General features: G+C 44.4%; 1 long non-coding RNA gene across 2 annotated transcripts in view; it reads right to left on the reverse strand.

The window, feature by feature from the left end:
• The window catches only part of LOC106042080 (uncharacterized), a 61,937-nt gene extending 35,591 nt beyond the window's left edge, over nt 1–26,346 (reverse strand). Inside the window, exons 1-2 of one of the 2 annotated variants that reach the window (XR_007169219.2) lie at nt 26,180–26,346; nt 8,759–8,792 (exon numbers count right to left, since the gene is read on the reverse strand). This is a non-coding gene — a long non-coding RNA (uncharacterized lncRNA). The remainder of the gene's footprint in view (nt 1–8,758; nt 8,793–26,179) is intronic. The other variant, XR_007169220.2, reaches the window with a different exon arrangement.
• Nucleotides 26,347–26,832: the final 486 nt, after the last annotated feature.

A 26,832-nucleotide genomic window follows, 5' to 3' on the forward strand; every position in this document is an offset into this window, starting at 1 on the left:
CAAGTTAGGTACTGGAGGCAGCCAGACATACCTTCTATGCCAGGACCTTCCCCCTCTATAACACAAAAGTTGTTATGGAGTCTGTCACCAGGCAGTCGATTCCACTCCGTGTAGAGTTATTCCTGGGTTCATCTCCCAGTCTCATGAATAAGGCAGAAGCAATTATCTCTTGCTGTTAATGTAAGCAATTTCAACTACAGAGCAAAAGAGAATTTAAAAATTAAGACTTCAAATAAGGAATCACTCTAAGAAGGTAGTTTTGTGTGCTGAAGACGCTCAGACTTCATCCTGGTGCTTGTAACTGCTCCCAGTGTGGGCTGACAGTGCTTTTAACACACTCTTTGTAACAGTGCTGATTTCTCCTGTGGGTCACACAGTTATGCCTCATACCATGTGCAGGAAAAGACAACACAAGAGAAGAGTCTGCATTGCAATTCCTGGGCAAACTGGGATCAAAAATGCTGTTAAGTGACTCTCAATAGTAAAGTCCAACGAGGAGTTAGAACATAAATAGCCATTTTGGTCATGATTAACAGCGGCGTGTTCGGGTGCTGTGTAAGAGGAAATTCAGAGGCTCGCGTGCACTGCTGGTTGTGCAGTGGCACTGAGCAGAGCCACGCTTAGCATCATTACAGCATTCCAGACAGATTCACAGTCGGTCATTCTCACCCACCCAAGGAAAAGATGGGCTCTGTGCCAAAGTGGCTTTCCATATTTGACATTTCACTGCATGTGCCATCAGACAGCTCAGGGCAGAGAGTGGGAAGTTTACTAGCAGTGTCTGGAAGAGTTTAGACAGCTGTTGCTTTCCACTGCCTTTCTGAAAGTCCTGAAGCACCAAACTTGTGCACAATGTTATCTCCAAAGCTCTGATCAAGAATGCATCTGTGGGGGATTCAACTTCAAATACATAAAAGATTACAGCAAAGAGGAGAAAAACTGGCTGTCCCCATGTCAACAGTGGAACAGACCAGACAGAGTGGGTGTAGTGCAGCAAGCTAGCTGGATGTGAGCTGGATATCACTCCAGGAGTGAGGATAGCAAAGCCCTGGAACAGCTCACCTGCAGAGGCACCAGAGAGCCCCATACTGAGGGATGGTAACAGATATAACCCATCTCAACACAGGGCAAGGAGATGAACTTGGTGAGCTCTTGAAGGTCTTTCCAGACGTGAAGGGCTTTACATGTTTCAAGCAGCAAGACCATACAGATATTACTGTCATAACATTAATACTTACAGACTCCTTTCTGAAGCCAGATAACTTTCCCAGAATGCTAGGCTTGATTTCAGCCTATCTCAAATGGCTGCACACACAGAAGGACCGTGCTGTCCCTCTACCTCCTAGCAAGCTTCTTGCTGTTTGCTGAAATGCTCTTCTTTTCCCTAGTCCCTTTGCTCTAGGTCTCTCCCTCTGTGCTGTTCTGCATTCACACAGGCTTGGACATCCACCTAGCTTGGACCCCCAGTGCAAGCAGCTTCACACCTTTGACTGGCATCAGTGATACCAGACCATCGGTGATACCATTGGTCTGGACTCTGTACTCCCCTCCAACTTATTGGAGAGATCTCACATCCCTGCTAGTATCACTTTTTCATGAGAAGACAAAGATGGTCAAAAATTGTCATTATTAACATAGATCAAGTGGCACGTTTTGGCAAAGTACATGCCCAGAACTCATTTTGTGGCAATACAAAATTAAGATTTGACTCTATATGCAACTGGGGCCAAGTAAGGAGTCTGGAGGGAATACTGTGTCCTACCACAAGACTTAAATAAGGGAGTAAATGAAAAGTTTGAAGCAAGAAGGGTTTTCCAGCGACAGACCAGAGACAGTGCTGCAGAAATTCCTGCAGAGGCCACAGCCAGCACAGGGCGCAGCAGCCCTGCTGAATTTGTCACATGCATTTCGGTTTCCTTGAAAGGTTGAAATGATCTTTGACCAGATATGTTTTAAAGAAAGTCTTTTTAATTGACACAGGTTTTTTTCCGGTGCTAATGAAAACCCTTTCATGATTAATTCAGAATCCTGATATTTGAAGAGCCCTGATGCTGTGGTATTATATAGCTATCACAGAAAATTACCACTTCAGGACAGATGGTGCAGTGGTGTTGATGAGTAACAATTAAGCCCAATCATTAAGGGCTCTTCTGCTCATTGAAGACATACACTGAAGACATGTGTACATAGAGTAGATATGACTTGTTTTCTGCTGGCAGTACCCTCATAGACTTTTTAGAGAACCTTTTTCATCTTTAGAGGAATTAATTAAAGGGGTTGTATCTAAATTATGACTTTTGGTTCTCATTCCTAAGTGTTAAATTAAAAAAAAAAAAAGTTTATTTTCTTTAACTTTGTTACATAGTACTTATAATCATTGAAGACTACAAATTTGAGGGCTGATGTATTATACCTTACTGTTAAGTTTCTAATTTTGAACAACCAGATGTACCAGATCTTTAAAATTTGGTATCAAAGGAACTCCACAAAGTCACAAGGAAGACTCTCCCAACTCCATCCCACAAGGGGACAAGTGTACTGTTACTTCAGTACAATAAAAGTTGGGTAATCTGTCAAGTGAGCAGACTAGGAAGGACGATTTAATAAACAAGGGCATTTGGTATTTTTTCAGTAGAGGAAAAAGAGAAGGGTGACTGAAATGTATCACTGGTCTGATAACAGCAATTCATTACAGATTTTAAACACTATAAAACCCACCTGACTCTTGGAGAGGATGGGTGACAAGCACATCCTCACCAGCTGGAAGCTAGCCAGTGATAAGTTTGACCTCAGTCTGGTGGAAATGCAAGTCTTCGTTTACTTTATTTAACACACCTCACAGGTCCTGTCCCCTAGGCAAACAGCAGCCAGTCCTGTTTTCAGCCTGTGGCGTTCTTCCCACGGATCGAATGCCCTGTCCACCTGGAGTCCTCCGAAGCAAAGGAGGTCCTTGTGGCAGCACGGAGGGGAGAGGGCACAGTGAGGGTGCTGCATCCTTTGCTGTACAACAACCACAAGGGACATGGAGACTGATGATGGAGTTGATCTAAACTCCAAGACAGTCTTCACAGCCTGTTGCCTTCACCGGGATGTGCGAAAAGGCAGATAGCTGGGGCAGACAAGGCTTGGCCTCAGCATTTATATTCAGAAGATGCAGACAAAGACAGAAGTCCCAGAATTTGTTTGTGGTGGTAGGCTTGAAATCTAGCACCAGCACATGAGCTGAGCACTGGAGTCACAGACTCCGAAGACGACACAGCCAGGTAAATGAAATACTGCAGCATTGAAGACTGTAATGGTAGCATATTAAAGAGATGCACCTAAACAAGCCTACACTGCAAGACAGGACCTGCTCAAAAGAGGGAGAGAAGAGCGCTGTCTGTAGCTGCTTGCACAGAGCTGGGAGGGAAGAGCAGAGCCCTGAGGAGGGATAGCTCTTAGGGGCAACTGTCCGGCACTGGCAGGAACACCAGGTTTGCCTGCAGACTCTCTGCAACTAGTTCCCTTAAGAAAGAGGCAGGTTTAAAGTCAGGGGTTCCTCTGTGCCATGAGTGATGATAACAGGACAAAATACTGCTGGAGGAAGCCATGTGAAAACAAAGCTGGGTGAAATACCCATTCAGATATTTGCAGAGATAGAAGCAGAATCGTGGTTGCTTCAAAGACGATAGTAACTATTCATCACCAATTTTCTGATGAGAGTCTATAGACAGGGTCATGCTAACCCATTGCCCTCTTCTCCCAAGATAAAAGCATGTATGATACCAAGGGGAGCAGAAAGCATATGTTAAATAGCTAACTTGTGCCTTGCTATTATACTCCGCTTTCCTACATAATAACCTACTCTTCTCTGTTTATATTCACATCTACATTTAATGCTCACTGAAGACTACAGTCTTGTGTTTGATGTTCAGCTGAAGACATGATTCATCACAATCCTCATTTTTAGTAATGGAAAAAGGCTGTGGTAGAAAAAAACAGATGAGACTGCTTTTCATCTTGGTAGCCATGTAACCTTTTCATGAACTTGGAAAGTCATACAAAGAATGGCAGCCGCAGCCTATCGCGGGTGATTCACAAAGTTTTCTGAATGCTGCACGATCTCCCTAGCAGTATCTGATCTCTCCTGCTTTAAAGGAAAAAAAATAGACAGTAAATAACCCACTTCTTGACCCACCATTTGTGTTGTTGTTTTTCACATGAGATGTAAAAGATATTCTATTTATTGTAAAAAAAATTTTTATTAAAAAAAAAAACGAAAAACAACAGATGTTATCAGTTCTATGTCTGTAGACCTAAGAATGAAAACAAGGCGCATAGGTCAATTATTAACTTGTTTTTCACGCTCTGCCCTGCAGCCAGAGCCACCAGTGTTATGACTCCCAACCAGCTGATGGGAGGGCAGCATGGCACTCCCTTCAAGGCTACCAACAACAACCCTCTAAGAACAACCTAGTGCGCGGACACAGAGTGCAAATAACCTCTCATATCGACCCACAACAGAATATAGTGTAGTGCTCTTTCTTGTGAGAATAACTGGAGCACAGGACTATTTTCTGTCATGGAGTATTTACACTCAGATTATCCTAAGTGTTCTTGCATCTGGTAGCATGGAAAACTCAGTGTTCTCAGGGTTGAAAATGTTTCTATGCACAGAAGCTAGCTGCTAACTATTATTTAGCCACATCTTTATAAATCTCTTTGCACAGAAAATATATTTACCTCTGTCTTTTCCAAACTAGCTAATTTGCCTTAAAATAACCAACATCAGACTGTAAGAGATCAGACATAACTGGGTTAGATGACACTATAATTTAAGAATATAATTTAACGCTAACTTTTAATACCAAAGCGAAAGATTGAAATTCCACTGGAACATGTGAATTCATTAAACCAAAGTTATTTCCATCCTTCAGAATGTGTTCCTTACAGAATTAAGAAGTAGTATAAATGACCTCCAAATTCTCATTTGCTATTAGGGATATTACAGTTTCATTTGAATTAAAAACTTTCTGCATTTCTGGGTAAAAGACAAGAAAGCGTCCTTCACCTCTTTTGTTCCTGCCTTCTCCAGAATGATTTCAGCCATCGGGGGTTACGGTGAGCAAGGACCTAGAGACTTCTTTCCAAAGAGCGTGCCATTTCCCATCTCCCCTCTCTCCCGCCCCCCAGCATCACCTATCCCTGTCCCCTCACATCACTATCTGAGTGGCTAGCTGCTGGGGCAGGGACCTGGCACCTGATTAAGCGCTGCTGAGAGGCTCTGGAGGGGAACCAGGTGATGCCGGATGGCCCTGAAATAGCTGTCCTAGAAACCAAGAAGGCCACATTTTCTGCCTGAAGGTAACTCTCAGTCCCAGTCCAACTCTCCCTTCCTTCAGCATGGGCATCACAGCTCTGCAAAAGGGACAATCTGGCCCCTGCACCCCCGAAAATCTTCCCACAGACTCAGGAAGAGACTAAAAACAGAAGGACAGAGGACAGGTGCAGCTCTGTTTTCTTTCTACCCCCAATTCTCCCTACACCTCTATTAAAAAGCAATGATTGAAACCCATTTCCCTCCTTGTTATTCCTACATTATAATTGTTTGTAAATGCCATTTTTTCTTTAATTACCCCTTCCTACATATACATGAGAATGAGAATAAAGAACAATCCAACATTGCAATTGAATTACAAAAGCATTGCACACGGCTGTCCTATTAACTTCATAGCAGTGATGTGTTATAAAATGCAAACTGCAGAAAAGGGGGTAGTAATTTGTTTATAAATATGTTAATTAGGTAGAGCAAATGCCATATTGCCTGAGAAAAGAAAATCACTGATTGCAAAGTATGCCTTCTAGCATAGATTTCACAGGGCAAAATGTAGTTAATAAAACTACCTTTATGCTTTGTATTACAGCTTTTTAGCATAAATAGCTAATAACCAATTTACATTAATGGTATTGGCACAAATGTAAATTAGGGTCTTTTTGTTTGTATTGCTGAAGTGCAATTCTATTGCCAGACAATTGTATTTGGCCATTTCATTAACTGGAGAGATCTAAGAAACAGATACAGTTCCAGGGCCAGCCCCAGGAATATTAACATGGAAAAGAAATCGCAGCGCGCACCTGGCTGCAAGCTGGGGATCACGAGGGGCTCTGCGTCCCACAGCCCTTTGTTCCTCTATCACCCAGCCAGGCTGAGAGAGACCACGGCTCACAGAGGCCGGTGCTGTCTCACGTTGGGCTGAAAGCAGTCTCATGCAGCTCTTGGAGAGACATCAGCTGCATTTCTGCTCTGAATCACTGGCAGCGAGGTCTTGCGGCGCTGGTTGCTGCCCCCCGCCCCCCCCCCCCCCCCCCCCCCCAACAAAAAGAGAGGGCTGGAGAAGCATGACCAAAATCTGGGGTTATTTAGTTGAAAGGGGGGAGCTAGTTTTAAGCCAGCTCCACCTGGCTGGCTCAGACCCAGCAGCAGCTGCCCTGCACCCTGCCACACCGGGGCCTGCTGCCCCGGACTGGACCATGACTGTAGGCCAGCCCTTCTGCCTCTCCCTCTGCTGCCCTTCCCTCCTTCTCTGGAGACCAGACATTTGACTTCACAGCCAGAAAATACCCTCAGCACCCAAAGCTTCAGTCACCGAGCAGGTCATTTTTGATGACTGCACTCCCAAACAGCAAAGAATGGCATTAAGGGGTTCGGCATCAGATGCAGGCTCCGGGCACCAACCTCAGCAGAGGGAGGATGATGTGTTGCAGCAAGGACAGAAGTGGGCCTGCCCTCTCCCTAACATGACCATGCTGTCTCCTCTGTTAGCCAACAGTCTTGCACTCCTAGAGCGATTTAGAGCACCCTCCTCTTCACCATCGTGAAACCTTGCTCCAGCAGCTGGGAGAGGTGCCGTATATTTTCTCAGGCGTAGGAAGCGATGTGGAACCTTGCAGGGGATTTACACCACAGCTTCTCTGCATCCCCTGGATAATGGCTTTCCTGCTTGACACCTAGAAAAAGGGACTGTTGCAGCATAATGATTTTTATCAGGTTAGATAGCAGGTATGGAAAGGGGCCTTTACAGCCCACTAAATGAATGTTTCTGCTAGCCAAAGATCAAATGTAAATGTTGGCAAATTACTGACAATGCACATGAAAGCCACACCGTCCCGTCTGCTATAGCAATAGAGGTTTTTCCATTTCAGGCCTCATTCATCTGGGACCTTTCATATTCACAGGGTCTTTCTTTAGTCATGCTATGTAAGCAGCTACTGGATATACCGAAAGCCAATTTTCCCGTATACTTAAGTGTGCTGCTGGAGGGACAATAAATCATGAATCTATTTCCAATTTCATTACCCTTTATGTGATATTGATACAATAGCATCCTTTGCCTTCATCCGCTTGTTTCTGAGATGAAGACTAGAAGAAAGTCTTCTTCTCTTTATATAAATTGGCAATTAGCTGTTTTCCTTTCCTTTCATAAGGACTGAAAGTGACAGACATTTTCTACAGCAAGCTTTTGGAGAAGGGACGTGTATTGGTTCTCTGTAGTTTCACTTCATGACATGGAATACACAGGCTGATTTTTACTGCCGTTGACACCAGTAAAACATCTCCAGAAAATTCCTAACAAACTCAGATATAATTTGTCCATTTGAATATGATCAGCCATTTTAAAAAATCCTGATGTGACTATACATAAATATATATATTCATCAGTCACACACACATAGCCCATCATCAATGAGCAATGTAATTCTAGTAGAACAACAGAATTAGAGCAGATCTCTGCCTTGTATTTAACCCGCATTGCTATAAATCAAGAACATTTTCATTAAAGTTCATCAAATTCTATTGGTGCAACTCCAATGTAAATGAGGTCAGAACTGGGCTTCGTGACCTCTGCATCCTCTGCCCACTACAAGCACACAGCATTATGAACTAAGTAAGTGTGGTAGGCAAGATAATGCTATCCCCACAGCATACAGAATATTAAAGGCAATTAACAACATCAACAAGATGAGTGTTATGAATGGTCAGTACTTAAGAGAAGCAAAAGAGGAGAATCATTTCTCTGGAGATCTGGCACCAGAAGACAGAGCCCATCATGTTAGGTCAGTGCTCCAAGCTGCCTCTGGTCTGGTAATTACTTAAAGTAGTTACCATCTGATTGTAATTAGGTGGACTAAGTGAAAGACTTCATAGTTTCACTTGCATTCCTAAGCAACTAGACCAATGATCCAGTTGGCTCTGGTGGCTCTCTTGCATATTATGAGCCATACAAATACCAAATTGAGTTAATTATGATTCATGTTAAACTTATACGGTCCGATTCAAATCCCATTATCTAAATACAAAGATTCCCAAGGGGTTTCATGAGGTTTGGATCAAATCTACAATGACAAATGCCAAGTTTGTAGGGCCAAAATGAGCTGCTACACCAGTGCAATTTCAGCATAACTCTATTAAAGTCAGTGGGGCTACACTGATTTATGTGAGTCCAACTGAGAAAATTTAACCATTAGTGGTCTGCACAGGAGTACAGCATGCTTACCATTTTATAGCAGCCCTAAGGATTACTTTTTGTTCAAAAAAAGCCCTGTTTTTTTTTCAGCTGTAGCTGTTGTATGTTCTCTTGATGGTTTTTCAGAGTATTTTTCATACCTTGTTTAATGAGCTCATGATTTCTCCTAGCAAAAATATTTGTTACAACCTATAATGGGGCAGAAAAGCTCTTAGTACAATGTAGCCTTTGAGTGAAATACAGCATTTACTCACACTTAGAGGTATTCATTGACTTCAATGATGTTGCCTGAGAGGAAATGAGAGAGGAATTTGGTCAATTATATATGTATGATTTTTACAGAACCAGCTTGAGAGTGACAAAAATAATCATTAATGAAGGCTAATGGGAAGGTTCTGGGGTACAGAAATAATGTTTTATAATTTCACTGTAAAGGCAAGGATGGAAGGACTAGAAATGAGTAATTACAAGAGCCACGACCCAATATGGAACAGTGCATTTGGGAGTATATGACCACTAATGCTCTCACATACTGGTATTTCTATATGAATATCACAAAGCTTTATCTGCTACTGCAGCCTTGGCTCATGTTTAAGGACACCACCTGCTAACCAGAAGCACCGAAGAGGTTCAGATGCTGGGTAAAAGGGTGTTTACTTGCGCTGAGGAGGGCTGGTGGAGGCAGCTCAGGTAATAGAGAGCTGCCCAGTCCTTCCCTGCTGTCAGTGTCAATATCCCAGCCATGGGAGGAAAGAGAGGAGACACCAGGCACCCGGCGTCTGGGATGCTGATGCTGATAGTTTCTGTGTCACTGGGAATAGTACTGTTTACATGAAAAGAGCATCACATGGGGCCAGCCTTCCCAGGAAAGTGCTACTGACAGACAAGGCTCAGAAAAGTTGGGCTGCTGATTCAATGCTTCTTATGAACTCTTTGAAGCTTTGAATGCCTCAGGGTCGTTATCAGGAAAAGAAGTGCATATTCCATAAACCTACCATGATCTGGCAACTTCTGCAAGTGCTAAATTCCCTTTAAAACAGGTGTTAAAAAAAGTACCGAGGCACAGATTTAATAGCTCAGATTTAGTCGGTCAGAATCAAGGGCAGGTATGGAGTAGCTGTTAAAAAATATCAAGCAGCGTGCACACCAAACCCGGCGGAGGTGTGTGAGATGATATATGGTGTAGTTCAGATTGCCACATTTGCCTACAGTCACTGCATTTCGAGCACTATATCCTAACTTAACTGCTTTGTAAAAGTGCTTTGAAATAGGGAAGTGTGAGAGGAGCTATATAAAACCAAATTTTGCTCCATTCTATTTAAAAGTTAAAGGCGTCAGTAAAAGAGAATAAATATCACTCCCTGCTTTGTGCAGATGGGAAAATCCATCACGAAGTGATTGATAACCCTCATTCCCAAGGCAGTCTTCAGGGTGCCATCCTGCACCCACACTAGCTCAGTTGCTGGCCCCCAGCCTCTCCATGCGACCGCAGGGCAGCCCGCATAGGCAGCGAGCCTGCTGCACTGTTTTGCCTGGGGGCCTGGGCACAAGCTGCAGCATGCACCCCAAAATTCAGACCCAGCATCTCCCCAGCGCAGGGCACCATTCATCTGCCCACCAGGACAGAAGGCATTTTATGACCCCCCGGGTCCTTCCACCCAGCTGGAGGCAGGAGGCACAAGGGTGTTGGAGTGAGAGGGCAGCTGTTGGTAGCAGGTTTTGCAGCTCTGCAGCTTTGCCTCCCCTGTTACCAGAAATGCCTGAGCAAGTCACTCCATGCATGCTTTCTCTAGTACATACAAGCTCTTGCCTGTGAGCTTTGCAAGCCCAGAGGGAGGGCAGGAAAAAACAAATTGTCCTAGCCCATTTCATTTGCCTGGAGATCTCCTCAATGCCCATTTACAACACCTGTCAGGAGAAATGGGGGAAATATTAAGTGGACAGCAGTCAGTAACTGACACAGACAGATGCATCTCAGCATGAGGATGGGACAGGATTGCAGAGACGTAAAGAGAGAGAGGCTCCCCACTGCCCCCTTTGCCTGCAGCCATCACCTTTGCTTGCCTCCGGCCAGGGAACCCATTCCAGTGTTTAGTTTCTAGGAGGGTGTCTAGAGGGTCTTACTGATAGCCGGGCACCTGCTGCATCCTTATTAATCTTCCCTTATTGCTGGGCAGTGGAACATTTAAAACAGCCCTTTTGGTGACTGGATTGTTGTCCATAGTGCACAGTTTTTGTGCAATGTCTATTTGAGGATGCTTATTTCTAAACTCTAGTGTTTTCTACCCATCTGTGTGTAAGAACAGGTGTAAAAGAAATCTCTTACTTGATGTTACTAATGGATATGTTTCTGAGAAATAAAAGATCAAAGAGAATGAGTAACTTAATATATATCAATCTCAAGATGGACTTAATTAAATCACAGATATAACAAGTTTAGTTGATAAAGATCCCAATGTTATTTCTAAAGAAGGCTTCCCTCAGAGCCAGAGGGAGTGCAGCAGACCAGCACGATGGTCTGCCACCAGCAGGGACGGGTCTCTGCGGGACAGGCAGCGGGGGGAGAGCACAGCTGCCTCTGGCTGCCACATCTGTCAGAGCAGCTGGTGAGGTGCCAGCAGAGCCCGCATCCTTCAGAGGATGTCTCTGATGTAGGACCAGGGACAGCACAGGTCATACAAAGCATTGCCCCAGTGTATCATGGGCCACAGGTTCTAGAGAAGATGCTGGGCAGGCTTCATTTCATGGAGTCCTAGAATCATTTCGTTTGTAAAAGACCCTTAAGGTCACGAAGTCTAACACCATTTCATTACCTGCTGACTCCCTGAGATCTTCAAGGCAAGACCCTCAGCTCCATTATGCTTCATGTCGCAGCCCCAAAGAGCCCCACAATTGCATCCGACCAAAGAACAGTTGGGTTTGGTCCAGCTCATACATTTTGGCCTGTCTGGACAGCCAGTCATAACAGGAAAACATCAGGAAACAGAAATCACAGGTTACTTAAAATCCATGGTTTATTCCAAAAGTGCCCCTTACCCTGTGCTATGGCTCCAGCCACTTACTCTTTTCCCCACTACATTAATGACTCTCTTAATAGCTACTGCTCTCAGTTGTAACTCACTTTGCAAGGAAATCACCTCTCTGATAGATAACAAATACAGCAAATACTTTGATCTGTGGTTCTGTGGGCATTAAAATGAGGTGAGCCTGGTGCGGGCAGCTTCTCTCCGATCCTCTTTTGGGAAGCACCTCAGGTAGGAGTCACCTTCTTTAACTCGGCCAAGGCCAAAACCAGTGATCACGGTGCTCCATTTGGTAAAAAAGGGCCCACAGCTCTCTTTCTTTGGTGTGTAACTTACTTTTTCTACTCTGAAACGTATTTGATTAACATTAGTGTGCTTTATCTGAGCGTAATGTTCTCAGCAGTAATTACCACTCCACCAATCCTTGCGGTGGCACAAAGTTTTGATTAGAAGCTATTTTTCCTTTGGAAAAAAGATTACCAATAACAGTGTTGACAGCCAACCCTTCTTCCAGACCTGTCATCCCATTACTCAGTCCATGAGCTTTCCAATTTTATTTTTTTTTAAAGGGAAAAAGGGGATGGGGGTGTATGGGAGATTAGAAGACTTTCATGAAGTATGAGGTCAACCATCCACATGCATCACATCTTCACAGCTGGGCCTCACAAGCAAACGTGTCCTCTCGTCTAAGGAGTGTCCCAGAAAATCTTGGTAATCTACATTTCCTGAAGCCATCTCTGGGAATCAGATGATTGCGACCACTCAGATCAGTGACCATTTTTATTGCTTCCTGTTAAGAGAGGGGTGAAAACTGCATCTCTGTTCAAGGTCAGCAGGAGATAATGGAAGTTCTGTCAGCAAATACGGCTCAATGTACAGAAAATATCTCACACCTCTGCCTGCAAAAGCTCTGGTCAAAGTGCAATAAAGCTCTTGTAGCTGTTTGCTGCCTCCAGCCACATTACCTCGGGAGAAGCATGGAGAAAATGCAGATTTCCTTCCATAGAAGGGCTCTGTTCAAAAGCAGAGTTCCCAAAGACAAAAGCACTCATGCTTCCAGCTGGAAGCACTGCCCAAGAGCTCTGCCAGGTCGCCTCAGGCCCATAAGGGAAATGCATTCATGTGTTATCAGCCTGTTGGTAAGGCTCTCCCTCACCGCTAGAAAGTGTCTCTTTACATGGTCTTGGAGGAAGGATGGTATAATTGTTACCATATGAGTTTTGGATTTAGGATTTCCTGGCCTGCGATAGCTCTGTGATCTTCAGCAAGTCGCTTAATACCTTCCTGGCAATTCTTCTTTCTTTAAAAAACACAAGGATGAAAATGCTTCCTTCTTCATGGCAGGTTGTGAGGATAAACACAGCTCAAACACTGAAGTGCTGAGATACCGTGATAACGTATGTGTCATAAAAAGGAAATGTCTCACGAATACACTGAAGACAGAAAACAGGTTAGACTTCAAGGAACAGCATATGTCACTCTGGCAGTGTAAAATCAGACTTTACAGCTTTCTCCTTTTCTGCTGTGAAGGACTAAAGCCATGGCTCACTAGCATTCATCCACTTGTCATTAAAGCAACAGTTCTCAGTCAACAGTACAAAAAGCTTCAGACAAGATCTTGCACTAGAAATTTGTGCTAGATTCTCCCTGGTACCTGTAGCCTGCTACACAGAGGTCATGGTGCACGGGGAACTGTTGGCTACAGAACTTACTTTTTATCATGACTCCTGATGAAACCTCAAAGAGGTTTTCAGAACAAAGGCTGATAAATGTAAACAAATGAGTCCCAATCCTCACTCACATTATGGCCTGGGTAGACTTTTCTGGAATTGTAATGAGTCTTTCAAGGGGGTTCATGTTTAACTTTCACTGCTTTTCCAGCATACACTGCTACCAGGATTGCTGGCTCAATAAGACTCATTATTTCTACATAAAGATGTCTTTCTAAATGAGTGTTCTGATCTTGTTTTTGTTTGTGATTGAAAATGCAACGTCCCCAAAATGACAGTGTAAATCTGTAGAGTTTAATTATCAAAACTGTTTTCTCCTCTTAGCAATCTTTGGCTAAACAAGTCAATCTGAGAACAGAGGAAGACGACAGAGTTTGTAGACAGCTTGTACATACCCACACAGTGTGGAGAGCAGTGCACATGGAGAGCAGAGCCCTGCAAGATCAGACCACGTCCTTCATACTGCAACAGGCACAAACCCAAGCACCCTTCCTTTGTCTTCAGGTGATTATTCCTATATGGGACTGAGGGCATCTCACCCAAATTGATCCCCATGACAAAACTCTACAGTGGCTCTTCTGGGCATCCACAGGGGCCATCTGGTTTTGGGTCCCCTGTCCACATCTGAACTGATGATGACAAATCCAACACTGTATACATGTTATTCAAAAGGTAATTTGGCCCTGAAAGAAAGTCAGCAGCTTGGATCTGTGACCTTGACAGCCTAATGTGCTGAATCTCTCTGTTCAGGCAGTTCAAGGGCAAAAACGCGTAAGTTTGCTAGGACCGTAAGAACATTTCCAGTTAATAGGCTGCATTAATGTCGGAAAGTTAAATTACAGTCTTTACACTTTCCTCTGAATACTCAGCTCCATTTGTGCGTGTATGGACGAGAGAGATTTTGAATTAATAAATGTGGTATTATGGCATGATCCTTTAAGCAACTGAGAGATAAAAGTCTGATTTTTGTTTCAGTCCTAAGCACACTGACATCAGGGGTAAATTTGGAGCTTGATGCAAGGGAATCAGCTGTGCAACAGATATTAAAGCTAATAGGAGCCACAAGAAAAACAAAATGACATTCTCTTCCCTGGACAAGAAATTAAATACAGATTGCAACTTATTCAAAGAGTTCAAAGTCAATTACTTTTTCCACTGAAATCAATGAGAAGGACTTTCCATTTCAGTTCATCAGACTTGCTGCCCGCTGAGAAGAGTGACTTTATCTGGGATCTTTATCACCATTTGCTTTCCAGGGTGGTTGGGTTTTGTTCTTTCTTTCTTTGTCTGATTGATGATAGGTCTTATAAATACAACATTATTTTTCTTCATTTCTTTTTTTTTTTTCCTAAAAGCTGCTTTCAATAACTGGTTAGAATTTTGAATAATCATTGGAATTTGCCTTTAAAACATTGTAAATGTCACAACAAAGACCCATATTAGCTGGATGAAATATCCAAAGCACCTGTCCCGTTCTCCAACAAGACCACCAAAGTGGGGCTGCAGCCAGGGATAGGTCTGTGGAGACATTCTGACCAGGGTCAACCTCTGCCCAGTGACCTGTCTTAAAATGATGTGCATACTTTGAGTTTGTCTTCATTTATCACTGGTTAAGGTGGGCGTCACTTGGATGGGTTTGTTCTTTCTCCTTCAGTGGTAGCAGCACCTACAAAAGCGTAGAGCCATTTTTAAAACCACTGCAGAAGATGAAGTGGATGTGGCTGAGGTACATTAGGCTGATGTCTACGCTTCATTCATTCAAAGATGCCAACTCTATCTGCTTATATGCACTAATCCCAAATTTTGTTTTGGGGGATTGTGTGTTGGCATTGTCATCTACAAGATCTGCCTCTCAGCCTGACAACTTTCAGTCATTCCTTAAACCGTGTGTCCACACAAACATGATGTCTCTTCCCCTTATTTTCCATACAGTGTTTGATTGTTTGATTCCCTGGATGACCCAGGGCTGGTATAAAATTAGTATGCCCTCCCAGGTTATGTACCACTACACCGGCTCAGGCAAGCTGAGGATCTGGCAGATGAATCAGAAGGGCCCAATTTCAAACATTATTTAATTATCACCATAACATTTAGCCATTAAGTAGCCACAGTAATTAATCACTTCACTCTAAACTTCCCATGCCCTTTAAGTTATCTCACTCCCTGTGGTCTTTGCTCTGCAGCCCGCCTGGTGTGCATGCAGCAGCTGGGGAGCGATACACCACTGCATTCAGGAACAAATTTCACCCCATGGTCATCTGCCCTCACAGCTTGTGCTTCTAAAGATAGGTGCATACAGTGGGCTGCACCTGGGAAAGCCACAGAACAGGGGCACCCCAGCAAAGGCAGACATTTTCTGAGCGCCCTCCATCCCCTGCAGGGTAAGGAAGGGCTGGGGAGGTCTCATCTTCCCTCTGCTTGATGTTTCACATCTTTCCAAAGCCAAGGTTATCCAAAAAAGCCAGTGCCATCACAGCCCGTGATGCAGGCCCCACATATGAGGCACAACAGTGTTCTCCATGCTCCTGGGCACCATGGGGCAGGGCAGCCAAAGACACCAGGTTCAGAACCAACAGCCCAGAGAAGCTCTGGATAATTCAGGTTACCCGAATGGGAGGATTTAAACTTTGACAAAGGCCCATTAAGTGGAAGAGTATCCTTTTCAAATAGTACGCTACATGTAAGTATTACATATACACACACATATATATAATATATGTAGGGCTTGCTATCGGTTAGCTAAAGGAAACTATTATTTATATTTGTTAAAGACTGTTCTCATGAATGATTTCTTATTCTTGAATTACAGTTTCCAATCTAAGGGAAGAAAATCAGATTTGAACTCTTCATAGAAAATCTTGTTTTAGACTAAGGGAGAGAGAAACACCCAGATCTCTGTTTTGTAGGAAGAGTAAAGAGTGTGAAACATCCCCAGCAGACAGGGCGACAGGCTCTGTATAGAAACACCACTGTCCACCACCCAAACAAACCATCAGGAAATGCTTTCTGATGACTGGTGTTGCGATAAGAGGCAGAGTTTGTCATTCAGCAAACACACAGGACGCATGCTGAGAGCTGGTATCAGTGTTTTTCTGCCCTGGCTGGACTGCACCGTGCACCACAACATCCATCTGCTCAAGGAGGGCTCAGGGCCACTTCTTTTCAATGTACCAACAGCAGAAAATTATCCCTAAATGAGCTGTGGTCTTCCTGACAAAGTGGACCTGGTCGTGCCATGGCAAAGGTGATGGCCAAGTTTCTGTAGAGACCCACCACCTCACAGATCCCTTTCCTCATGTGAGGAAAGTGCCTCGACGTGGTGGGAATGAGCTGCTTCTGGTGCAGCATGTGCCCAACGTTTCAGGACACGGCAAGCAGTGATGGAAAGCTTTAGGACAATAGGACTTTATTTTGGTCATATAGTCCTTGGAAGTGCAGTGTTTTCAAACAACGGTGGTGACTATACAGTTTTGTAGGCTTTTAATTACCATGTTTTTGGCACCACTTAGATATTAGGGACAGCCTGGTGCCTCAAACTCTGTTTTGGGATAGTAGAGACATGAGTTCAGCCCAGCCACAAACTTCCTGGAGATAAATTGCTTGGTCTGTTTGGTGACTCATTCTCTGTCTATGAAAACAGAGCCAATATCTCACAAGGATGTCAGGAGAGTGGAATAACCTACTGATTGTGGTGCTCTCACCTACACCAGTGGAAAAGACCAGGGAAGCTTCCAGGGCTCCCACTTTCCCCATTCAGCCAGCAACCAGTCCCCAGGACTGACTTCCACTCCCAAAAGTTCAGAGCTTTCAGGCCTGGTTGGATCCCACCAGAGCTTTTATATGGCCTTATACAGCCAAGGTTATAAGACAGGCTCTGAGATTACTAGAGCAAGTTATAATGTCATTAAAAAAAGAAGTAATACAGTGCATTTCATTGCTTCTCACATTTCATAAATAAAAATTATAAAGCTGGATTTTTTTTTTCCTGAGGTATGAATTTACTTGATAAATTAAATTCCTGTAGTTTGGGCCTACTCAGAATAAAGACTTACACACACACAAAGGATAAAGAGGAAAGAACCAGAAGCCTGTCGATACTATGAATATAAAAAGAATAAACATTATGATCTATGCAAAGCATACTTTTGCTCTTGATTTTACTTAAACTCTCTATGAGCTGCCTCATCCCTGGTGTGTTGAGCACAGGTCCCAGGGCTGGGTGCTGCCCCGTGACTCCCCAGCTGGACCCCACACACCATGCTGAGAGAGCCAGAGCCCACCCCGGACCCCACCTCCGCCCCAGGCACTGGGGTGGGAACAGCTGCCTGCCTTCTGTATCCCTCTTTTTAAACCTCGTGGTAACCTTGGCAAAGGAAAAAAAAAAAAAAAAAAAGTAAAGAAAAAAGCGTAATCGTAAGAGAGCCCTCTGCTGGTAAATTAATTTCTGACTGGAGAAGAAATGACAAAATTTGGCTTGTGTTGGGTTTCTTTTCTACCTTGTCAGCAGATCTATAAGGTTACAGAAAATAGCATCATTTCATAACTGCGTTAAAGGAACAAGGACATCTGAAAATCCATGTGCTGGGAAGACGATGGTGAACAAAGTCCCCGTGTTAGGGAAATTGAGTTAGGACAGTTCACTGCTGATGTCCTGGGGCAGATTTAACTATTGAGTTAAATCCCCCTGACGTTAGAGGTGACACTACAACGCAAGCCAGCATAGGACGCTGCCCACTGCATGAAACGAAGACTCGGCAGGACGCCAGGCTGGGAGAATAGGGGAGAGGAGAGGCTCCCCGTGCCCTGTTTGCACACACCGATCACCTGGGTGTGCTGCATATGTGATGAATATCAAGTCCTCACCCAAGGCACCAACCTGCCCTGCCATTCAAGAGGATATGAACGTTGCTAACCCTAATCTCTGCATTTCAGCCGTACCATGATGGATGATTGCATTGATTCTGTTAATACGGTATTATTACCTTTTAAAATGCATTTATGTTTGAAATAAGCCTGGGGGGAGCAGATAGTGGGGTAGGTGTAGGGTGGCAGTGGTGAATGGCTGGGAAGACATCAGTGCTGTTCCCCTTTGCAAACAGGCAGATACCATATCCCAGGCCTGGAAAGCCATCCTTCTTTCCCTACATAGCTTTATCACAGCCCTCCCTGGGATTTTGCCATCATTACCCATTCTGCTAACCATCGGGCACAATCCCAGAGATACCCTCTGGTATGAGGTCCAGGCTCTTGGGGGCCAGAAGGACTGGCACAAAGCCCTCATCTCCCTGCCCACCCACCTGTCCCATCCTCCCACCAAGAGGGTGCAGGGTAAATACATAAAAATACGGAGAAACACTACATTGGATGACACGTGACATCGGGAAATATACAGACAAGAACATGATGTCTTGCTGCAGTTTGAATGTGATTATCTGAGGCAAAAATACACTGTGAACCACTTGGCAAGAGGTCGAGTGTACTTGGGCTTTGTGGTTCCTCTGAAAAGCCTGACAGCAAAAAGCAGAGGGATGCTACCTTTGGAACAAACTGCCTGGATGCTTTTTTCTCACTAAGACCCGCTTTTTATGTTCATCTATTGAATTTTAAAACAGCCAATTTGGAGAGGGAGCCTTAATAAACTGACCTATTCTCTGCAACACTGGTTTCATATTTTTCATCTCTTTCCTAATATAATCGATAGTAAAGGAAAAAATGGGCTGTAAGTAAAATTGCTCATGTGGGCAGTCAATGGCGAGCACTGAAAGGATGTTTTAATAACAATTAACATCTCCAGGCATCACGTTGCAGCTGTCAGCGTGGCCAGGGTTAGTGCGCTGTCAGCGGGAACCACTTCCCTCAGACCGTGCACCTCTGCAACACCACAGGCTCCTCAGTTTTTGGAAAAATGTGGTATACTGGGTATGAACCGAGCAGAACATGAACTAAACAAGTGTGAAATAACTTCTTGTTGCAGAAGGTGTTCAAGATGCTCAGTCTTTACTCCAAAGAGAAGAGCTGAGCCCCACTGTAGAGAGAGAGCAGGTCAAAAGGAGCAAATGCCTCATTGCAGCCCAATCTACCCCTGGTACAAACATTTCTTGCCAGCAGGATCCAGGCTGGGTACCTCTCTGTGCCATACTATGCTGAGCACATGCTCCCCTCTGGTGGATTTGTGATACAGTCACCAAACCATCACAAATTTTTCCCTGGTCACCAAAAGCCCCAGCCACAGGCCAGCACACCGGTTTCTTTGACCCTTCAGGTCGACACAAGGCTATTTCATATCTCCTGGGAATGCCTGACACACCTGGCTGGATCTGCCCTGTAGGAAAAACATCAAGATCTTCTTTCAGACATCTATACTGGGAGCCTGAAGTTCATCTAAGTACTATTTGCAAGTAGCAGATTTTATTATTATATTTTTTTTAGTACTAGGTCAGTATCTTTTTCCAATAATTGGGTACAGACCTCAAAATGGACTTATTATTTTATCAAAAATGTATGATTTGCACTTAAAACTGAGAATGCTCTCCAGCTGTCAGCTGCCTTACTCCATTATTCACAATCCTGGTATCAATTTTTTAGATGCTAAGCTATTGTCCAACGGCGGGTTGTGACATGTGGGAGGATGGAGGGCTTGGAAATGAACACAGGGCTTTACCAGTGGGCTGGACTCGGGCATTTTTCACAGACTCTGTTGGGACCAGGAGTGTGGTGGTGCTGTCCTCATGTCCTCCTCGGCTCAGGGAGCTCAGAGCCTTGCCTCAGCTGATGCCACCTGAGCTTTGTTTTCCCTCTCACACCTTCACTGCATATCCTTGGGCTTATTTTCTGTGTGCAAGGTATTATTTGTTGGCTTGCTTTAGTCAGTTTGTTCCAAACTCCTCACTACTCTGGATGACCAAGAATTATCATTGAAATAACCACACCAAAGCAAGGAAGGAGAAGTTCATAGAATCATAGGATCACCGAATGTTTGGGGCTGGAAGGTACCTTAAAGATCATCAAATTCCAATGCCCCTGCCCTGGGCAGGGACACTTCCATGAGTAGGGACATAAAAGCAAAAGCTCAGATAAGAGCAAAATTCTCATTTGTGTCTTTGATAATTCTCTCTTTGATGTTAAAAGCATATCTTAAGAAAGAAGCCTGATAGTGACAGCCCATCCAGCAAAAGAAAGCTGATGTTCAAATAACAGGAAAACTATTTGCTGAAACCCAGTGCAGGAACATAACTGGATCATGTCCATGGTGTTAGGCACCTTTCCCCAGGTGCTCCCTACTCATGCACCTTTGCTGTATGTCAGACCCTTACTCAGCAACCTCTTCAAAGCGAAGAAATCAAACCTCTTAGTGAGCCTGGTGAGACAGACAGAATCAGGGCTGTAACACAGCACTCACTTTGCAGTGTCCCCAAAGCCACCCAGCAGATGCAGCATTCCTCCTGCTTTCTTATTCCGCTTTCTGCTCGTTCTGTGAAACTGTAAGCTCATCTCTACATGAGCTTTGCTCTATAATTCACTCTCTGGTCTCTGGTTTAAGACACACCAGATTCCAGCTATAAACTGCTTCAAATATCCTGAGAACTTCTGCAAAGCACAATGCAAATTTGAAAAGTTCAAGCCTGGTGCTAATGCAATAAAAGAAGGCGAATATGATTCCAGATATACAGTTGGTGTAATGCCTTTAGGAACCGCTCCATCAGTTTGATTTAGAAAATGATTGTATTATGTTAAAACAACTAAATTGGATAAGAGGGAGAGGGATTTGTTGACGTAAATCTTGTCTCTGGGTTCCAAACCCCTCAGAGTAAATGCAAATAAGAAAATATATACAGAGAGAACCGCCGATTTCCCCTGAGGAGATCTTTTTTCAAGGAAGTAAAAGTCCATATTGGAAATCAATCCAGTTGTTTATACAGCAAGAAACCTCTGTTGGAAGTCAGTGGGAAGGAACATTGGAAGCAAACCATCAAATAGCAGAACAAAGGAAAAATATACCCAAACTATACATCCCAAGCTTATTGTTTTCAAATAATGGTTCTGATTCTGACCTCATCTGGCATAAATCAGGAATAATTTAGCATGTGTCAGCTGAACATCAGCAGCTCCGGGCAAACAAAACACAATGGAAGAGAAATGAGGAACAGACCCAACAGCTTCAATAAGACTCACCATGAACAACCAGCATGGGCAAGAAGCAAGGCAGGGGAAACATTAGGCAGCAGAAATTCTTCAAGTATTTTGCACGGACTTAACATGGTGCACCTGTGGCAATCTCCAGCCTACCATCTGGAAATGATGGCTATTCGCTTTAATATTTCTTTTGCCAGAAGAGCCCTGCCACACAATATCAGCCCTGAGGGAGATGGAGCCCAGGGTAGGAGGTGAGGGATTTGCCTCCCTTCCATTACCCAAAATGGGGGAAAGAGCATCAGGGTGCTGTGCCCACTGGAGGAAGCTTTCCACAGAGAGTTTAGGAGCCAGCTGTGATTTTACCAATTGGCTCTTCCTCCAGCCCAGCCTTGTTTGTCCCCAGCCTTCTGCTTAAACAGGTAATTGAATAGTGCTTTTGCTGAATTAAATAGAAGATCTGGGAAATAAGCAGCTCCATGCTGTAGAAATGAGGGGGAAAATTATCGATACATATGTCTGTGTAATGCTAACAGCTGTCAAGAAGTAAAAAGGAACAAAGCTGAAATGACACTGTTACACATCTCCATATAAAATTATTTCCCCGTAGCCATCCCTGTTCCTTCATCTGCTACACCAGCAGGGGACCATTTCCTAGGTGGTGAATTAACTCATTAACATTATTCAGAGCTTTGATCGCTGAACAATGGCCCAAGGCCTGTTGGGTATTGTCCCTCTACCCCCTCGCAGACCTGCAGCCCCCTGTCCAGGCAGGCTCAGCCAGCAGTGCTGAAGGTGATGCTGATGGTGATGGCAGTGGTGATGGTGATGGCTCATGAGAAGGTGCAGGTGCCCCCAGCGGACCTCATGCCTTGCTCTGTGCACTGGTTTGGGGGAGCAGTGTCTGTTCTGAGGGTTGCCAGCCTGGTGGTGCCTGGATTCAGCCTCAGCTCACCCTTACTTCGAGCCAAGTCATCGTGCGAGCAAATGTGAGTAATGTAAACCCCAACAGGCGGCACAGTTGCAAAGTTTATTATGGACACAGGCTGATAGAAACGGAAAAACCCGTGCTTTATCTCCTCCTGTGTGGAGTGAAATCACAAGGGCATCTTGCCCTTGCTGCACAGCCACAGGCCCTTGGTGATGGCCGGGGACGGGGACTTGCCCTGGGCTGGCCACAGGCACAAAATGGCTGCAGCACCTCTGCTCGCCCAGCCACCGCAGGTCCTCGGCCTCCTCCAGCTGTCTCCTCCCTACAAGTGACCTCCGGCACCTCTCTGGGAAGGCTATCATCTTTTTGGCAGTATAAAGAAAAGCCACCAGGAGGCTCTTTCCGTTCTCTTTAACTGGCATACAGCTCAGTCTTTCACAAGGAAGTGTGCCCTGATGAGAGGGCTCTGGTCCTGTGACAACGCAGGCAAAGTTACAGGCCAGCATTCCTGGCCACCGGACCTTTAGAGGAATGGGTTTGTGCTCAGGAAGGGAAAGCTGTGTGCCCTTCCCAGGACATTTCTAAATTCTGTGTGACTACAGCCTTTCAGCCCAGGAGAACCAGGTTTCCTCACAGCCAGGGCTACGTGCGGTGTGAGGAAAGGGCCAGCCACTCGGCCCTGCTCTGCGAGGGAAGCGCCAGCTGCTCTGCTGGACGCCTGCACCCACTGCTTTGTCTGTGCCCAGAGCTGTAAACATCACCCTGAGCGCTTTCCCAGGAAGGACGAGGACAACAAGCTGATTATGTGACAAAAACACCCAAAGTCCTGTTTTGAGAAAACTTCGTCCCCGGAGGAGAGCAAGGTCTGCGGGAGACACAAACAAGGCTGGAGCCAGCCAAGGGCTGCACCTGTCCCTTGTGCGTGGGAAGGGGGGAGATTGTGGGCTTAGGGCTCATGCACTGATAGCAACGGGCAGCTTTGCACAGTGTTTTGATGGGAATTGTACAAAGAGTGCCGCAGTTTTTAATGAGGGCTCTCCCTCCTTCTCATTTCCCTAGTGGAGAAGGGGTCACATCATCCTGACTGAACTTTAGAAAAATTTTGTATATCTACAAAGATTTGTGTCCAGTTTCCTCCATGTTAGTGCAACATTCCCAGTCACTTTCATGACAGCGGTGAAACAGACAGAGATTATAGAAATCTCATGTGCCATTAGGGCAATATTTTATTAAGTAAAAAGTCTTCTTTTCTCCTTGAGAGACAGTTCTCTCTAGTGCTCACAGATATTCTTACATTGTCAGCTCATATTTTTGTGATCCTTTCCAGGGGACTGGAAGAACCATATTAGCATGAGATAATTTAGACTTCTATTACCCTGCCTAAACTGTGGCACAAGGAGCACAGGTACAAACTGTAAATGCAAAGCAGCAGCTAAGTGCGCTGGAAGTCTCACTTGGTGCCTTGCAGAAATCCCTGTGGAGAGACATCAGCTACTGCTACCTCACTGCAAAGGCCCATCACTCAGGCCATGGCAATTCATTTTTAATCACAGGGGATGGAGCTGGTTGAGATGGCATCATACAAGAACACTGGAGAACAGGGGGATGTGCACCTCACAGCATTTAATGGGAGGACTAAGGCAGTTTACATGCCAAGGGGGAGAAAAGGCAATAGCAGAAGGAATCTTAAAACACTGCCCGTAGAGGAACTTCTCTGGGCCAACTTATACCTTGAAAAGTCCAGCTCGTGTCCCTGCAGGATCAAAAGTGTCAGGGGCATATCCCTGAGATGTAAGTAAGTTTCTCCTCCTGCTTGGAAATCCCTAGGTCAGCTGTACACTGTCATCATTCTCCTGGAGGAAAGGGAAAAGTACATTCATCCAAAAGCCTCAGTTACTGGAAAGAGGGGTTTTCATCCTAAAATGTCCAGTTGCTGCCTCTACTGCTGGCAAGAGACATTGTGGCCCTGCACATGGCCAGCTTTCAGCCCTGGTAGTAATTTCTTTTCCCAAGGTCACCTGCAGGAAAACCAGAAATAGGAACAAAACATCCTGACTCCAAATCTTGCACTTTAATCATATGGCCACTGCCTCCCTCTTGCCTTTGCCAATTTTATACTGTCCTGCTTGCAGCGACATTCATGCTCCACAGCACCACTCTCCTCCAAAACGAAAATCAATAGAAGTCAACACTGATTTAAAAACCAAAGCAAATGAACTTTTCGGTAACTCTGACAATCACTCAGGAAGGACAAAAGCACTCCAGAGACCAACACCACACTGGGTTTCTAGGGCAGTGAGTGTTGTATCCAGCCTGCTCTGCTTCCCCGTGCTGCTTCCACTATGAAAAACCAAACTCTTAAATCACGTTTTACACAAGAGAATATCAAAATCTACCATCCTGTATCAGCCTGGAGAAAGTAGGAGGGGGAGTATAATAGCTATAACTACCAGCTCTATTTATGTATCAGCCAGACCTATACTGCTGGATAAATATACTGTATGAAAATCCCTGGGAGAAGAGCGATTACGGTAAGAGTGGCTTATCTGCATGATATTTGATTAACAGATAAGGAGCTAAACAAACAGTGATTTCTGTTTGGCAACCTGTCCTGTTTCCTCCTTGAATGGTGGAATGTTTAAAAAAGAAAGCAAAAAGCCTATTTTTAGAAGCAGTGAGTTCTTGGCAATAACCCGTTCCCGCATCCCAGACAGCTGCCACCCGATGAAGGTTTGGGGAAGGAGAGCATCCACGCTGCTGGATGCCTCACTGGCCCCCTCCAGCCCCACAGCCACCACGCACAGCACCACGGCCACCACACCGGTACCTCCCAGGGGACCTCAGCAGCTAGAGGTGCAAGGCAAACCCAAGTCCCCTTGAAAGTAATAGCAAAGCTTCTGCTGAATTCAGTCAGGTCAGGGCACAGTCCACAGATGTTCTTAGCAAAGACCTCTCGTTTTTCGGAGGAGCTCGTCCTGCTCCTCCTGGCACCCTGCTCACCAGGTGAACCTGGGCGTGATGATTCACCCCAGGGATGAGGAAGACTCTGCTGGTGGTCAGGAGTGGTGGAGTCAATGCTGAAGGAGCACCTGCACGGCTGCCTGAGAGCAGACTGGGAGCTGACAATGGCAGAAAGGTAATTCAACTCTCTTTTGGAAAAAAATGCCTGTGGAAAACACTCCAATACATATAATTCACACCTGTTCTCTTTTGTTAGAAGCCTGGCCACAGGGTATGTATAATGATGAAAAATAGAAAAATTCTCTTATGGAAAAATGAACTATGTAACCTCAAAAATATCCCCTTCACATTAAAGATGTGTTTCTCTTATACAACTGAAGAAAATCCTGGTTGAAAGTGAACTGTTTTGTAGTTCACATTATGTTCTTTGCATCGAGTTGGAGGTGGCAGAACTTCTCAGGGGAGCCTCACACAGACATTTCATGGGTTTCCTTTTTTTTCCCCTTTTTTTTCAAGTCTTCTATGTGCAAAACCTAATGGCTTGTTTTTCTCTTTTCCCGGAGAGAAAAAATGATCCTGATTCAAAGCAGCACTGAAATACAAGGCTCTGCCAGATGTTACATAAACGATGATGTAATGCCAAAGTATTTCATTACACATGCAGCTCTGTTCTTCAGCCCAGCAGTGATTTATTACATTTTGTCAATCCCATTTTATGTACCCACATCATTTTTACATCATTTTTCTTCATGACATTGTTACATTCTCACAGAAGCACATAGAGATAACATCATAACAGTGCAGGCAATGAAGTTAGCATTTTACAAATAATGTTACTAATAAATAAGTATACCAGTGAGGGGGAAATGCTCTGTTTGAGAAAGTGAAAAGCAAATTTACCTTTGAATAATCTGATGGGGGGAAGAGGCCATAGTTCCAATAAGAAAATCGAGGCTGTATCCTCTCGAAGCATCTTCTGCCTTCATGCAGAACAGTGAGAAAATGCCTCTCTTGCCTCTTTTCAGCCTAATCTCACATTCTCTTTGTTTTCCTAATGTGCTCTGTGTGCTGCCAGCTAGATCTGATACACCAGCTGCTTGGTCAAAAAGATTCATCAGCGAGTGCAAGAAGATCAACACTTAAAATCTGTTTTGACCCTGAAATTTTCAAGCCATAAAATATATTAGCTTTTTATTTTTTTTCCTAATCTTCCTTGAAGATTTGTTAGAAAAAGCACACCCAGCAACATCGCTTGATATACAGAGAAAAGGAATTGCAGAAACAATAAGCTGAAAAGATATGAAGGTTGCATCAAAATAATGCAGCAGGATACTTAAAAGATGCATTCCTACAGAAATATGGTTAAAGAAAATAACCCCTCTGATGAGCTGAATGCCAAGAATCCTGTTAGATGACTGAAGCAGGGAAGGTATCTTTCCTAGCAGGCAGCCATTAACCTGCATCATGCAAAATGATGCAGTGAGAAGAGGCATCTAGTAATAATTTGAAGTTTCCTTGTTCTAAAGGACATGGTGCCAAATTCTGCTTTTTCT

This window comes from Anser cygnoides, chromosome Z, assembly GCF_040182565.1.
Source record: "Anser cygnoides isolate HZ-2024a breed goose chromosome Z, Taihu_goose_T2T_genome, whole genome shotgun sequence".
Classification (NCBI taxonomy): Eukaryota; Metazoa; Chordata; class Aves; order Anseriformes; family Anatidae; genus Anser; species Anser cygnoides.